Source organism: Spea bombifrons, chromosome 11 (genome assembly GCF_027358695.1).
Source record: "Spea bombifrons isolate aSpeBom1 chromosome 11, aSpeBom1.2.pri, whole genome shotgun sequence".
Taxonomy (NCBI): domain Eukaryota; kingdom Metazoa; phylum Chordata; class Amphibia; order Anura; family Pelobatidae; genus Spea; species Spea bombifrons.
Window position 1 is genome coordinate 4,459,460 of NC_071097.1, and position 14,481 is coordinate 4,473,940.

A 14,481-nucleotide genomic window follows, 5' to 3' on the forward strand; every position below is an offset into this window, starting at 1 on the left:
TAAGAGCATGCATTAAAAAAGTCCAGAGACCTAAAAATTGTGTTTTTTGCCTTGATTTGGTTACTTTAGTTTACTTTGTCTCCGCAAAGGCTGTATTCTATTGATATGTAAATGCCCCACACGGGGCATCAGAGGCCAACGTCACTCATGATAATATTATATATTATATTATATATAATATTATATTAACTGATTAATCCAGTACCTTACCAAAAACATTTTTTTTTTTTTTTTTACAAAAATTTGAATTTTTTAGAAAATACTTTCAATCAGAGTCATGAATATAAATTAATAGTTGGAATTCTATAATTGTTGAAATCATATTAAATCTAATAAAAAAAAAACTTTATTTCTTAGTGACGTCGATAGAATAAAAAATTGGCATTTTACAATTTTTTGTAGTCAGATTAAATTCAAATCAAAATTCTATACTTTTCCAAAAGGAATAATTAAACAAATTAATAAAATAAAATATTTTAGATGACGTTAATAAAATTTATAATTGGCATTCTACAATTTTTTTAATCATATTTCATGTAATTATAGAATTCTGGTACCTCTTCAAAAAATAATAATTTTAAAAAATATTCATATTTTTTTTTTTAAACTTTAATTTTGAGTGTCGTGGATAGAATCTATAATTGGCATTTTCTACAGTTTTTCTAATCATATTTAATGATTTAATGATAATTTAATTATAGAATTCTGGTACCTCTTCAAAAAATAATAATTTTAAAAAATATTCATAATTTTTTTTTAAAAAAAACTTTAATTTTGAGTGTCGTGGATAGAATCTATAATTGGCATTTTCTACAGTTTTTCTAATCATATTTAATGATTTGATGATAATTTAATTATAGAATTCTGGTACCTCTTCAAAAAATAATAATTTTAAAAAATATTCATAATTTTTTTTAAAAAAAACTTTAATTTTGAGTGACGTGGATAGAATCTATAATTGGCATTCTACAGTTTTTGTAATCGTATTTAATGATTTAAGGATAATTTAATTATAGAATTCTGGTACCTCTTCAAAAAATAATAATTTAAAAAAATATTCATAATTAAAAAAAAAAAACTTTAATTTTGCGTGACGTGGATAGAATTTATAATTGGCATTCTACGATTTTCGTAATCAGATTTCATGTAATTATAAAATTCTGGTACCTCTTCAAAAAAAAAGAATAATTTACAAAAATATTCATAATAAAAAAAAAAAAAAAAAAATTTGAGTGACGTGGATAGAATTAACAATGGACACTCAACAATTTGTTAAATGTAACTCAAAATCTCCCCCCCAAAAAAACTTAATAAAAAATAAAATAATCATTTTTAAATTTTCATATAAGGAATTAATAGAATTAATTACTGTTTTATTTTCGCGGAGATTTTATATGGAGGGCAGCAATGTTTGAGGGGCGCAGAGCGTAGTCACCAAAGCCCAGCGTGCTGCGTTTCTGGAGACAATTAGCTAAATCTGGAAACCAGGTTTTATGGAGATTTTTTTTTGGGGGGGGTTAGGAATTTCCACTATTAAGATATTTTGAAGAGTTCCAGACATTCTATTAGGGAATGAAAAGCAGCAAAGTTTCCATTTTAGGAGCTTAAATGGACACCTTATTTCGCAATAAAATAGAAGAAAATGGGTAAAATGAGGTACTTTTGCTTAATAAAGCAGTACTCTGGCTACTAACGTTGAGGACCCTAACCCTCACGCTAAGAAGCCCCTAAGGCTCCAATGAGGATCCCATAGCCCATTCCATAGCGTTGTGTAGAGCTTGAGTTGAGAAGAGGTAGGTCTTCTGGTGTGGTGGATGTTGGGGGAGGGGGTCCTGGCCCCAAGTATGCCCCTCTCTGCCTCTAGCCATGCCCCAACACAGGCGTCTCAGTTTGAACACCTCAAATGTTGGGGGGTATTTATGGATATGGTCTTCTCTAATGACTGGGCCATTCCATTGGTGGTAATGGGAGGCTCGGAGTGGCCATCAGGCACACTGGCTATGTTCTAGGTAGGTGTTTGCCCAGTGGTGCCGCCCATGAACTTTGCACCGGAATAACTTTTTTAGAACCCCCATCGTGCAAATTTGTTACAGATGATACTTTTATTGACCAGCGGAAGTCCACGTCGCCAGGTGGCCACATGATAGCTGCAATGGAGGTCTTTGCTCCAACTGCTCCATTGATTTGACAGCTCCTCAGGCCAGTCAGGGTAGATCAGAGGATGTCCCCAATCGCCCCATGATTCCCACTGCCTTCAAGGGGGGGGCAGTAGGGCAGTTACCTGGAACAGTGGCCAAAAACTGTTGGGCGGTATGCATGGATAAGAGCCAGGACCATGTCGATGAGTTTGACCTGCTAAGACATGGTCACCGGCGCACAGATTCTTGAAATTGCTTTCAAGAAATTAAGTTTTACGGATAAACAAAAGTACGTGGAAAAAAATCTATTTTTAAACCAAAGCATAAAAACAAAAAAAAAAGTTTTATGCCAGAAGGCAACCTGATTTGAGACGCGGGAGTAGCTACGTGGTGGCCGCTCCTTGTTCTTTGTTGACGTGTCGCGGGAGGTGAAAATCTTGTCTTGCTGGTAGTTTTGTTCTGTGAGAAAGGCCAACTATTTGCATTGCGTTGGGTGGTAGATGAGTGGAACAGCCTCCCAGCAGGTAAAGATGTTGATGGCTGCGTCGTGCTGTGGCCACGAGGCAGCAATTGATATCAGAGCCGAATGGGAGGTCAGGGGAGATCTGAGGACCTCCTCAGCAGTCCATGATCCTCACTGCACACAAATGGAGGGCAATGGGGCAGCTTGTTGGGACAGCTGGGCAGCTCCTGAAAATAAGGACTCAGGTCACTTGGAGGCATGCAGAATGTATCAGCTGGACCTGGGATAGAATGCGCGTGTGTGTGCTTTTGCACAGATAGAATTCGGTATTAAAAGGAATGGGGGATACAGAATGTATCAGCTGGACCTGGGATAGAATGCGCGTGTGTATGCACGGATACCACTCGGTATTAAAGGGAATAGGGAATACAGAATGTATCAGCTGGACCTGGAATAGAATGCGCGTGTGTGTGTGCTTTTGCACAGATATCACTCTGTATTAAAGGGAAGATGGAATACAGAATGCATCAGCTGGATCTTGGATAGAATGCGCGTGTGTGCACGGATATCACTCGGTATTAAAGGGAAGATGGAATACAGACTGTATCAGCTGGACCTTGGATAGAATGCGCGTGTGTGTGTTTTTACACAGATAGAATTCGGTATTAAAGGGAATAGGGGATACAGAATGTATCAGCTGGACCTGGGATAGAATGCGCGTGTGTGTGCACGGATATCACTCGGTATTAAAGGGAATACACAATGTATCAGCTGGACCTGGGATAGAATGCGCGTGTGTTTTTGCACGGATATCACTCGGTATTAAAAGGAATAGGGGATACAGAATACATCAGCTGGACCTGGAATAGAATGCGCGTGTGTGTGTGCTTTTGCACAGATATCACTAGGTATTAAAGGGAATAGGGAATACAGAATGTATCAGCTGGACCTGGGATAGAATGCGCGTGTGTGTGCACGGATATCACTCTGTATTAAAGGGAATACAGAATGCATCAGCTGGACCTGGGATAGAATGCGCGTGTGTATGTGTTTTTGCACAGATAGAATTCGGTATTAAAAGGAATAGTGGATACAGAATGTATCAGCTGGACCTGGAATAGAATGCGCGTGTGTTTGCACGGACCTCACTTGGTATAAAAGGGAATAGACAATGTATCAGCTGGACCTGGGATAGAATGCGCGTGTGTGTGCACGGATATCACTCTGTATTAAAGGGAATACAGAATGCATCAGCTGGACCTGGGATAGAATGCGCGTGTGTATGTGTTTTTGCACAGATAGAATTCGGTATTAAAAGGAATAGTGGATACAGAATGTATCAGCTGGACCTGGGATAGAATGCGCGTGTGTTTTTGCACAAATAGAATTCGGTATTAAAAGGAATAGTGGATACGGAATGTATCAGCTGGACCTGGAATAGAATGCGCGTGTGTGTGTTTGCACGGATCTCACTTGGTATAAAAGGGAATACAGAATGTATCAGCTGGACCTTGGATAGAATGCGCGTGCGTGTGTGCGTGTTTGCACGGATATCACTCGGTATTAAAGGGAAGAGGTGATACAGAATGTTTTTCTTTGGTATTGAGACATAATTTTACGAGTGTCCGTGGCCCCAGAAAACATGCGCTCGAACAAACTGCATCCCAATAACATCTCTGGACCTTGTAACACCGTTCAGTAAAGCGAGGTCAAAGAGTAGGGACATAAACAGATAGCGGCGGCGGCGGCGGCGGGATCCGTGCACATACTGCATATACATTATTATTATATATATATAATATATATACACCAGTACTGCACACAACACCGCTGGGCGACCTCGCTCCACACGCACCTGGATATACCCATCTGCACGCTAAGTGAGCATAAACACGCGTGGCCTCTCATATCCAGCACGCTCAGGTCATTCGGTGGCCGTGGGCCTTAGAGCGCTAGGCCACCTCGCCATCCCCAGTCTGGCCCTGGCCTGGATTATGTATTTCGTAATTGGGCAGAGGCAGTCTAACACTAGAGCGTCAGAGGGTTAGATGTAATGTAAGGAAGCTTTACTTTACTCTGAGGGTGGTAGATAAGTGGAGCAGCCTCCCAGCAGAAGTGGTAGCGGGTAATACAGTGAGGGTATTAAACATGCATGGGATAGACATACGGCTCCTGAATCTAAGACGAGACCAACGACTGATTAAGGTCTTCACGGCAGGAGAAACGGGGATCCAGGTCAGTAAATCTATAAAATGTTCCAAAACGTAGTATTTTTTACTGGAATTTCATCACATGTAGCCGTGAAATCTGCGCGTAGGAACATGTAAAGCTGCCGTGTCACAGTATGTATGTGCGTGCGCAGGGCGGGCGGGGGAGGGGGTTCAGACTGTAAAGAATGTTTTGTGTTTTTTTAACCCTTAGGTAACTCCGTTTTATATCCGTGCAATCACTTACCCCTAAGTACTCATTCAGAGAACTCATTTCTCTCTTAGAGTGTAAGCTCATGAGCCGAGCCCTCAGAAGCCCATCATTCTCGTCCGGAGCTGTGTAAGATCGCAAGACTAGATTGCAAGCTCACGCGCATGATCCTTCACTCCTGGCGCATTTGTATTGTACAGCGCCGCGGAATATGTCAGTGCTTCATGAAAAAAAGAAGAAGAACCTCGGTTGGAGCGCACTCCCCATCCCCCACTCATCACCACCACTGCCTACCTTTTAACAGATGGCTTAAATTACAGGGGGGATCAGCTGGGAGGGAGTGTCGGGGGTGTGACACCCATGTGACTTGTAACCTACCAATAGGATCACAGAGGTGCGTCTGGCAGCTGCTGCTAAGTGCATCTGCAGTAGCGGAGGAGAATAGTGACGCAGAATTGGAGGCGTGTTGGTGTAAGGGTTAATTGTTACAGAAAGGGTTAATAGAAAGGCATGTTGTTTTTTCAGCTAGTTTTCCCGAAAAACCAGAAACTATGTCTTAAAATGATATGAGGAAATAACAAACCCCTACACCTTCTGTATCTGGGGCAAGGACACCTAAATGAATGTTAGTGAGTGCACTTTGGTGTATTAACCCCTTAATGACATGTACGGGCTCAAAATGCATGGTTTTCAATGGGTTTTATGGACCGCCCCTTGTCCTTAAGGGGTTAATAAGAACGCTTTGCCAAACAGCTTCCCCCTGCAAGACTTACGGCGGGGCCCCGAAGCTACTCCTACACCCCCCCCTCAACATAGTAACATACACTGACATACTTATACACACACATTAACAGTAAATGACTTTCATGCGCACACACACACATTACACACACTCCCTTGCCTACCTATGTCGGCTTAGGAGAGGTAGTCCACTGTCTGATGTCATCACACGCTGCCTGCGTCTGACCACCAGTAAATGACCTCATAGCCCAGCGTGCTGGGACCGAGGTAGCACGGCCCACTGGCCAGATCAGTATGACTGGTAGCCAGGTACCTTTGCATAAGGAAAGGAGTCATTTTCAAATGTCAATAGTCACCTTTAAATGTCTCAGATCTATCGACATGTCACGGCTTTCTATTCCAGAATGTTCCTATCACCGGAAGCTTTAATGCATAAGATGGATGAATGGTCCCTTTAAATGAATGGAGTCCCCCTGGGAAGTCCATGGAGGCCCCGGCAGCTCCCCGACAGTTCCAGGCCCTTCATGTAGGCACCATTCCCGCTGCTCTCCCTTTTCACCCCCAACCTATTCAGAAGCCCCTGGCTGCTCCTTGTCTCTCTCCTTCCCAAATTTCTTGATCACATGGAATGAACCCTCGTCCCTCACCTTCAAAGACCCGTTGGATGGAGATAACGAGGCGTAACGGTTGCCATTGTCTTGTTGTCCTTCAAAAACAATGTTTTCCCTCCAAAAAAGGGTTTGTGTTACCTGCATCCTGAGTGGTGTGTTGTGTCCGGACTGGTGGTACGACCAGGAGACATTTTTTGGAGACCTTACTCCATGATCTGGAAGGGCTGCACCACCAGGAAGGTGGCCGTGGTGGCCAGGTGGACCCTTCTTCCCGTTACAATGCAATTTGGTGTCCTAAGAGTATGCTTTGCCAGGGGCCTGTGGTTTTTCCTTTAGAATTTATTAATTTAAGAATTTGTTAACATTCCGCATTGACTTTCACCCTCCCCACCCCCCATGCCAGCTTGGGGAGATCAGGGGATCGCCCCCAACTGCTCTACGCTCTCTACTGCAGGAAAAGGCGAAAATCAGGACTATCCACTAAAACCAGGACTGTTAAAAGCAAAGCTCTTCATTTCGTATTATTTTAATATGAATTCATAAAATTATTATTACTATTATTATTATTATTATTATTATTATTGCATTAATAAAAAAACCTTTTTTTAAGCAAAAAATGTTTTATTTTTCTGTTGCCGATTATCTTCTATTATGATAATGCTTACTCTATAATCTTGCCACGTGAGTGCACGTTGGTAGTACTTCGCATGAGTATGCCCTTTAGACAGATCAGACCTGGGAACCTCAGGGTGTTGGAAGCCCTGGCTCCTCGGGGGAGTGTCTCAGAGGAGGGGCAAGCCCCAAACACCACCTTAAAATTGTATAGGGTTGGAGAATAGGGCTGGGAGTGACCCTGAGCCCTGGAGCCTTATCGCCTCAGCCCTTGAATTTTGTGATCAGCATCGTAAAGGCCGCGTTATCTCTAAAGTCAGGTATGATAAGGCCACCTCGGCGTGGTGTTGGACCAGGGAAAGTTACCCACAAATATCACATATCTACGTTACTGTATACAGCGTGGGGGGTTATATTACTGTATACAGCGCTGGAAAAGCGTTCCCGTTGAAATCAATAGGGGTCCTTCCTGTGGCTCGTTAGACCTTCACGGCTCTCTCGTTAGATCCGATGAGCTGTAGGACAGGGATAAAGGTAACTGCTTTGGGGGGGGGTTCTTCATACCACATGGACATTTAAGGGGACCCCTCAGCTGTCATATTTAAAGTGCACGTGATGGAGCGTCCCTTAGCCAGAGACTTTCGGAGCATTTTGAAGATCGTCGACATCTGGAGACCTTCATCGGATTTGCCAAATGTGGAATCCACCTTCTTTTGTGAAGATCCAACAGATGCGGGTTTTGCGAGTTGTTTTGCAATATCCACAAGACCATGCGCTGGGGGGGGTCCATTACAGAATGCTCGAGACGGGAGGAAGACCCTGATCTGCCACCATCTCTGACACCAAAGAAAGACGGATCTTGGGACACTAAGGGTCGGAGCCAGTCTGTGGTTAATATTTGAATTATTACAATTAAAGAACAGGGGCATTTAGGGCCAGATCTACTTAACTGTAGAATAGGTAATGCCGGCACTGGCTGCCTTTCACCTCGTGGTTAATAGTACGTGCGCGCCTGCAGACCTCTCCTTGGGCAGGATTCAATGTTGGAGATAAATCTAATCTGTCTAGTAACTGAATAATATCCTCCTAAAGATTGCAATAGGAAAAAAAACGAGTAAAGAATCGAGATTTATTTATCTCAGGTAAAGGATCACTCTATACTCTGTCTAGGACCTACCTTGTTTCCATTTGCATATTGAAGTCCATTTCGCAAGCACTCCAATGCTTTTTACGGCATGCAAATCGATGCAATCGTTCTTGAGTTATTGGAGTTCGAAAATCAGACTTCTGGCTCGGTTTTTCTCCTCCTCTGCTACCTCTACTGAAAGCAGGAAGCATACCTAAGTCCACTTCCTGTGTATGTACAGGAAGTCCATTGGAGTTGAGCTCCCAGTAAAATCAATTAGGCAGCCTAGTGAGTAGGCCCCGAGTGCAGCGCTACATCCCCGGAGGTAACTTGCTGCGGCTGCCATCAACAGGAACTACAGCCGGTAGAATGCCAGCTACAGAGCCCGTACAGGAAGTGTTCTTAGCTACGCTTCCTGCTTTCTGTAGAGGCAGCCAGGGGAGGAGCTAAACGAGATAAAAATCGTATTTTCTAACTCCAAAAACTGTGGTAAAGTATATATTTAAGGTCCCTTTAATGGATCTGGGCCTATAAGTCCTATTTTTCTCATTGAATCTATAGAAGGATCACCATGGAGTTCATTTTGAAAGATTCTTCTAGAATTCTATCCAGCGCCCCTTGTCAATGTAACAATGGGACACGGGGGGAGGGGCAATTTAAATTCTGTGCTGCACCTATCACGAGCTGCAGCCAAGTCCCAAGAGGGGCCTTGTTTAACGTCTTAAAAGGACATCCACAGCATCTACCCAAATTTAGTGCGCAATTTGAAGGCCTACCGAGCACAGACGAGGCGTAACCCGTGCAACGGCCCAAAAGAAATTCCTGGCAACAAAAAAAAAGGAGAAAAGAACATAAAAGAAAGTAAGGTTTTGGACCCCGTTTCTCACAGCTAACGATTTCACATGTTCTACGTGTCGTGGCCCGGACTTCCAGCGCTTTGTTTCCTCGTGGTGAATGGGCCGTTTGTTTGGCCACCAAAAGTCCTCCTTGAGAACTGGGTCACGATCCGTTTATCATGTTAATAGCGTTTTTTTTTTTTTGGCTATGCTATAAAAATGGGTATTTTAATAGGCGATGACAGTTGGGTATCAATAAAAAAAAAAAAAAAAACCGCTGACACAGCTCGTCCTGTTTTGAGGGACCTTTCACCTTTGACCAGGGTCTAGATAAGAAGAAAAGAAAGGAAAAAAAACAACAAAAACGACAGTAGAATCATAGAAATTATTAACAAAGGAAACGACAACCTGAAGCAACCAGAAGTTTCCAGGTCAGACGGACGGCACAATCGAACGCAGCGAAAATTAACCCTTCACCAGCCACCCAGGGCGCCCTGGAACTACGGTCCTATACAAGGGCAATAAGTGGGACAGCACCTTTAACGGCGACGCTACAGATTGGTTGTTAAAGGGGCAGTTTAATGTCATAGGGAACGATGCCAAAGGATAATACATCACCTTCAGGGGGATGTTCATGTGCATTCTGAGGTAGAAGCTGCAGCTAGCTGCCCCCTCCTCTGTATGACAATTCTCCCCACCGATTGGCTGCTGGAATTTTGACCCACTGTTCTGTTTTTTTTTTTTTTCTTAGGACCTGAAAGGGTGTTTTTAACTGCTTCATAGGAGGTCACTGACCGGTATGAACCAGAAACCCTTTTCTTTTATGGCTGCTGAAGCCTAAGAAGCTGTATCTGGCTGCTGGATGTTCCGAATTAAGAGGCGCATCCAGAGAAAGTATGGTATGGATGACCCCAAAATAAATACGGGGGGCTGGAATTCCCACTGGTGATCTTGGGATCCGTGGGGGAAAATAATGTATATTTAAGGGACAGTTTAATGTATTGGGGAGCGACTCAATAGAACAATGCATAGTAAAAAGTAAAAAAAAAAAAATCACTAACCTTAGGTAGAAGCTGCAGCTCCTGTGCTGCGGCTCCCTGCTTCCGTCACAGTCCAATGATTTGCGACACTGATTGGCTCTTTGAAGCAGCCAATCGGTGTCGGAGAAGCACTCCCACCTTGATAGACTTCCCCCGCAATGCTCGTCGAGAAGCTACAGCTCAAGGGCCTGATTGGCTGCTTAAAGCTCCTCCCCCGGTATTTGCAAGGAGGGGCTCATTGGACCCTTCTGTGAGGATATAATGTTGGTGCAGACAGGAAGGGCCACCATCAGTTCAAACCTCAAGACAGGGCCCCCTGCTCCATCCTACCTGATGCCCGTCACATCACTGCACGCCATGGTCCCCAGTTGGCCACTAGGCGTCAATCGACAGAAAGGGACCACCAGGGCCCTAATCCCTAGAAAGGGTCCACGTGGGCCCCAGAGCCCAAACATGGGTAGTGGGCCACAAGGGCCCAATCCTGAGTAGTGGACCATAGGGGCCAGTGAGGTGGCCCTTTTCTGGAGATCAGGGTACTGATAAAGGCCCTGCAGGCTGGAGGAGACCTCCTGAAAGCTAGGTAGACGTGGGGGGGGGCAGGGAAAGAAGTAGTGGTGAAGGTGCGCCGGCCGGCAGCGGTAACGCCCGTCTAAATGTTATCTCTGTGGCTGTGCCGTGCGGCTGATAAAGCAGATGGGGCAACAATGAAAGCGCGTTTACCTGGGCGCGATACCATCCCGTGGAACAGCCCCGGGGGCCACTCACGCCGATAAACCTTGACTTCGCTAAGTAAACTTGATAGCGGAACCTGTAAGCGTCCGGGTCACCGAGAAACCAACGCTCGTCTCATTTGGCTTCCGTTTGCCGACTGATCTGAAGCCGTAGCCCCGAGAAATGTCAGAGAAAGAGATCCTCATCTAAAACCAGAATGTAAGGAAGATTGACTTTACTTAGAGTGGTAGATATGTGGAACAGCCTCCCAGCAGAGGTGGTAGAGGGTAATACAGTGAGGGGATTAAACATGCATGGGATAGACATACGGCTCCTGAATCTAAGACGAGACCAACGACTGATTAGGGTTTGAGTCTTTACAGCAGGAGAAACGGGCGACTAGACGGGGGGGCAATTATTTGACCACCCAATGCCTCTTATGGAGGAACTTCTTAGAAACGCTTGACTTGAATAGCAATGCCCCAGCCAATCGGGCACGAGAATAGGCCGGGGGGGGCGGGTGTCACATAGCACATGGCTCTAAATATAGTTGCCAATTATTTGAACCATTGTGCCCGGAGGAGTCACTTCCCGTACATGCGCAAGCCAAGTGCTACCCCCGCTAATGTAGCCATACCCTAAGAAAGCTCATTGCGGCAGAGAAGATCCCATTTGACCCATTTAGTCCGCCCGTTGTTGCCCCCCTCGCTGTATTAACCTCTACCACTTCTGCTGGGCGGCTGTTCCACTTACCTACTACCCTCTCGTAATATATTTCTCATTATTTATTTCTATAGCGCCATCCTACCCTACGATACTCGCTCGTTATTAATACAGCAGAAGAGTTCTTTTTTCAAAGTCTTGCTAGATTGTAAGCTCTTGGGCCGAGCTCAGTAGAAAAACATCGAGGATCTCAAGCCTGTCTTTCATCAGCCAACCCTTGACCCCCCCCCCTTCCTCGGTGCGAAATACTACCGGTAATAAACAGCCGTGGGCTCTCTCTCCCGTCCCCATCCGTGATTGGTTGTTTCCCAAACATCAGAAGGAGCGGACCTTTGCCCGGGCTGCCATTGGCCGGCAGCTGCCGACACCCACTGAGCAAAAGTTAAAAGAAACGTAACGGGGAGGAAAAAAAAACATCCAGAAAGTTGGTTACAGTTCTGCTGACTTTGGAAAAATCTGACACCCGGCCGAGGTTTACGATGAATCACGAATCACTCATTCTTGAAGGCCGGGGGTGGGGTTGGGGGCACAAAATTAGACTGTTTGGCCCAGAAAGGGACTCTTGTGACATCTGCAGCGAAAATATAAATTCCTTCCGAAAATTCTTTTTTTTTTTTTTTTTTTTTAACCAATTTGGCGGCAGATCGGCCCCATTCGGCCCGTCTGTTCTGACGTTTTTTCCTTAATCATCCTTCGGTCTCGTCATAGATGCAGGATCCCTAGGCCTATCCCTTGCTTTGCTTAAATTCCCTCTATGTATTAGCCTCTACCGCTTCTGCTGGGAGGCTGTTCCACTTATCTACCACTCTTTCAGTACAGTAAAACGTCCTTAGATTACATCTAAAATCTAAAACATATAACGTAATATTAACATTGCGTAATATAAATTGCAATGCAGCCGCTGCTTCAATTTTAAAGGGGCCAGTGGCTTTTTTAGGGTTAAAAACGTGCGGGCCGCCTTTAAATGAACCCCGGATTTGTATTTCTATGGAAGTAGTTATATAGTTCTGACTGCCAGCAAACGCCGGGCCCGGAGCTCGATGACAGGAGTTTATCTGCGTTATATAACATTGAATAACAACGATGTCAGCAGAGGGCAGAGATCAACTACCTCTAAAAAAAACAGCATGCAGGGCGCCGGGTTATAGTGCCTTGTTGTTTTATCTTCAGTGTTGCCCTATGCCTAGTCCGGGGCAGCAGCGCCACCAGCGGCCCCACTCTGTGCCGACACCGTAATTTTTCTGGGTCACGCCCCTCTCCCCGCCCACTTACACATTGTTTTTCGGGGGGGTCTTCCGACCGCCCACCAGCATCAGCGGACCACCCACCAGCATAAACGGACCGCCCACCAGAGTCAATGGACCGCCCACCAGAGTCATCAGGTGAAGTTTTGTCTCTCTGGATCGCCGTGGGACCCGCCCACTGCCACCAGCCAACTGCCCACTGAGTTCAGTAGACCCGCCCACCCGCTACCCGAAGAGCCTGGATGTTCCCAGGTATGGCCGCCGCCCTTACTGCTAAGCGCCAGGATGTGATGTCGTATCCAGGCCCTCTGCCTTTGAAGGGTGGGCCGTGCCGGCAGGAAATAACATAGTCCTCCATAGTGTTAATAGGTCGGGAGGAAGTCTGATTGCCCAATGGGACGATTGGTTCCCTGTTATGCGGCTCTGCGCCCCCCCTGGACCTACCAGGGGTCAGAGCTCACCTAGAGACCCCATCCCCCGAAAGGATATCAGCATTCTGGAGAGAGCTGCAGCAAAGAAGTGCAGGAGAGAAGTTTATTTCAAGGGAGAAGAAATAAGAATAAGAGCCAGAATCTAACACTAGAGGGTTAAAGGAATGGAAGGAAGTTTTATTTTACTGAGAGGGTAGTAGATGAGTGGAACAGCCTCCCAGCGGAAGTGGTAGAGGATAATGCCCGATGTCCTCACGCTTGACTTTGTTTGCTCACCCAATGCGTGTTCTATACAGAAGCTTTAACCTTCGCGGGGCGTGAAAGAGGGCGTGGAATGCAGGAAATGCACGCCGGAGACGCAGGGAGCGTTAAAGAGTCCTCTCTACCCCCCCCCCTTCTTTACGTGACGTTCTATAATTAGGGATATAAAATGCCTCACGCGGGGCCACCACTGTCCTCTGCAGCTTATACAAGGCCACGGAAACAAAATAACCCCAGCACTGTATACAGTAATAACCCCCCAGTGCTGTATACAGTAATATAACCCCCCAGCGCTGTATACAGTAATATAACCCCCAGCGCTGTATACAGTAATATAACCCCCCAGCGCTGTATACAGTAATATAACCCCCAGCGCTGTATACAGTAATATAACCCCCAGCGCTGTATACAGTAATATAACCCCCCAGCGCTGTATACAGTAATATAACCCCCCAGCGCTGTATACAGTAATATAACCCCCCAGCGCTGTATACAGTAATATAACCCCCCAGCGCTGTATACAGTAATATAACCCCCAGCACTGTATACAGTAATATAACCCCCAGCGCTGTATACAGTAATATAACCCCCCAGCGCTGTATACAGTAATATAACCCCCAGCGCTGTATACAGTAATATAACCCCCAGCACTGTATACAGTAATATAACCCCCAGCGCTGTATACAGTAATATAACCCCCCAGCGCTGTATACAGTAATATAACCCCAGCGCTGTATACAGTAATATAACCCCCAGTGCTGTATACAGTAATATAACCCCCAGCGCTGTATACAGTAATATAACCCCCAGCGCTGTATACAGTAATATAACCCCCAGCGCTGTATACAGTAATATAACCCCCAGCGCTGTATACAGTAATATAACCCCCCAGCGCTGTATACAGTAATATAACCCCCAGCGCTGTATACAGTAATATAACCCCCCAGCGCTGTATACAGTAATATAACCCCCCAGCGCTGTATACAGTAATATAACCCCCAGCGCTGTATACAGTAATATAACCCCCCCAGCGCTGTATACAGTAATATAACCCCCAGTGCTGTATACAGTAATATAACCCCCAGCGCTGTATACAGTAATATAACCCCCCAGCGCTGTATACAGT